This window comes from Scylla paramamosain, chromosome 15 (assembly GCF_035594125.1).
Source record: "Scylla paramamosain isolate STU-SP2022 chromosome 15, ASM3559412v1, whole genome shotgun sequence".
In the NCBI taxonomy this organism is placed as follows: Eukaryota; Metazoa; Arthropoda; class Malacostraca; order Decapoda; family Portunidae; genus Scylla; species Scylla paramamosain.
In genome coordinates this window covers 8186012-8189200 of record NC_087165.1, presented here as the reverse complement: position 1 = coordinate 8189200, position 3189 = coordinate 8186012, and positions in this window count along the sequence as shown.

The following is a 3189-nucleotide window of genomic DNA, read 5'->3' as shown; positions in this document are numbered from 1 at the left end:
TGTATGGAACAGAGGAGGAGGAGGAGGAGGAGGAGGAGGAGGAGGAGGAGGAGGAGGAGGAGGAGGAGGAGGGAAAGAGGACAAGGAAAGATAAGGGTTGGGGAGAGGGAGGGAGGGAGGGAGGGAGATAAATAGAAAGAGAAAGAGGAAAATTTAAGAAAGATACGGAAGGGGGAGTGATAAAGTATAAGAAGAAAGGGAAGAGAAGAGAAGAGAAGAGAAGAGAGAGAGAGAGAGAGAGAGAGAGAGAGAGAGAGAGAGAGAGAGAGAGAGAGAGAGAGAGAGAGAGAGAGAGAGAGAGGTGACAGCAGAGGTGAGAAAGCAGGGGTGAGAAAGGGAGGAAGGAAGAGAAGTGAGGGAGAGTAGAGAAAGTGAGAGGGGAAAATCCGTAGATTGGGAAAGAAAAAGAGGAAAAAAAAAGGAAACTTTGGTAGGGGAACGTGGTCCGATAAATAACAGAGAGAGAGAGAGAGAGAGAGAGAGAGAGAGAGAGAGAGAGAGAGAGAGAGAGAGAGAGAGAGAGAGAGAGAGAGAGAGGTAGTAGTGGGCACGCCGAAGGGACGTTAAGTAATGGGGAGAGAAAGAAAGAGGGAGAGTGGGAGGAGAGAGGGAGAGGGGAGGGGGAGAGGGCCATTCATTACTGCTGGAAGAGGCCCTGTGGTTCTCTCCCTCCCCTCACCACATCTCCCTCTCTTTCTTTCCCATCCCCTCACCTCCTCTCACTCCATCTCCCTCTCCCTTCACTCTCTCCCCGCCTCTCCTTAATGCAAAGAGGGAAACACTGAGAAAAGACACTTCTCCTCTCTAATTTCCCTCCCCATTACATCTATGGATACCTCTCCCCTTTACTCCCCTCTCCACACTCTTTCTCCCCTCTCCCATTATTCATCCACCACAAAGTAAAAGTAATCTTCCTTCTCCTCTCCCCATTTTTTTCCCCATTTTCTCTCCTCATTCCCATCTCCCTTCCCCTCTTCTCCATTAAACAAGGCAAGGAGCCCCAGGGTAATACACACACACACACACACACACACACACACACACACACACACACACACACACACACACACACACACACACACACACACACAGGGTAATAACTCTGTCAGATAATTACTCTCTGGACATAAAAAAGATATAACTTTACTCCGATCTCTCTCTCTCTCTCTCTCTCTCTCTCTCTCTCTCTCTCTCTCTCTCTCTCTCTCTCATACCAAGAACCATTTTTCAGGTGATTCTGTACAAATTCTTTCATACATTCACCGTTATAATAAATATGAACGTTTGTAAAGAGCTTTTGAAAATGAACGTGAAAATACATTAGTTTTGCTTGAGCCAGAGAGAGAGAGAGAGAGAGAGAGAGAGAGAGAGAGAGAGAGAGAGAGAGAGAGAGAGAGAGAGAGAGAGAGAGAGAGAGAATTCACAACTATACCTTCCCCTGAGACAATAAAAAAATCTTATCAATAAATGAATAATACACACACACACACACACACACACACACACACACACACACACACACACACACACACACACAAGGAAAGTAAGAAGAATTCCCACTATATCATTTCATTATATAGCATACAATTCTTGGGAGAAAGAGAGAAAAGGAGAAAGAAAAAGAAAAAAAGAACCTCTTATACATGTATTTCCCTCAGTAGCGATGTCGATAAATAAAAAAATAAAGATGTAAATAAAGAAGAAAAATAATAAACTAATACACACAAACGGATACATATTAATAAACGCGGTCTCTACACACGCTGGTTCCGAGCCGCGATACATGTCAGGACACGCGTGCAAGTCACTGTGTTAAAAATCGTAGGCAGCGAGGCAGCAGTGCACGCCCGGCTTGGTCTGGTCTGCCGGGCGTGGAGCGGGCTGTCACTGCTAACGGTGGGCGTGAGTCGGCGGGCGGAAGGCGGGCGTGAGACGGGCTGGGACGGCTGGCGTGAGGTGGGCTGGGGCGGCGGGCGGAAGGCAGCCGTCCGCTTTAACAATTACGGTTATGACGGAGTTGGTGGCGCGAACAGTACAGTAATTTTATATGTAGAATTACAGGAAATCTTTAAATCTATATGCAATTACACAACATGCTGGGATTAAGAGTGTAAGGTGCGTGTGAGTCTGGCGGTGGCGGGGAGGCGGGGAGGTGACGACGCGATACGCTGCGAGGTGGGAGGCTGTGAAGGGTGAGGATGTGAGGGGCGGGAGGGGCGAGGTTGTGAGGGGTGAGGCTGAGGAGGCGACGCTGTGAGGGGCGAAGGGGGGCGCGGCGCTGACACAGTCGTAGTGTTCACGCAGCGCGGAAATATGAACAGTAAAGGTTAGGTAACACCGCCGTGGTTCGGCTTTTCTCCCCTTTTTGCGGGAATGTTTTCCGGCGAGCGATCAGGAATTATTCACACTTCCTGTAAAGCGTTTTTGTCTCGAGGGTTTTTGAGGAGAGCTGACGCCGCGGCAAATACTCTTTTGATACATTGACACGGCGGCGCGGGCTGTGTGGCGGCCATTCTTTGCCTCCTCTCCTCGTGGGTTGGCAGGGAGCGGTGATTGGAAATTTGCGAAAACCTACTTCAGTAACCCTCGTGCGGCACGCGAAGGGCGGCGCGCTATCGGGTTAACAAGTGGCGGGGTACGATTCTGAAGCAAAAACCTGACGAAAAATCAGCGGCGCCGGGAAATGATGAGTGTGGACTGGATTGGCGTGACGGTGAGCGCCCCTCTGACCTTCACGCGAGGACATGACCCGCGCTGCTCATGAGGACACTGCACCACGCACGCCGAGAACACCGAAAAGTTTGAAGTTGTGTGTGCAAACTGATTAAATAAACTATTCATCAATTAACTAATTTACTTATTTTATATCCAGGATTCCAGCCACACTCACAGGAGCGCCGTACTAACCACAGGAATGTCCACAGTACCACAAGTTCCTCCATGTATGTTGTTTCCCTACGAACATTCACCCCCGCAATATTTCCACTTAAAAAAGAGAAAAAGTCGTTTCCCTCCATGATAAATTACGCTTGGTTGGGGAAATTAATCACGGCAGTAATTAAGGGGGAAAATTTTCATGGGTAGGAATCACTGAGGGTGAAACTCTTATAGAAATAAAACACACTTAATCGAAAAGGTGTCCGAATCAAACACTAAACGATGCCGAATAGAAGCGACAGTTCCCTACAA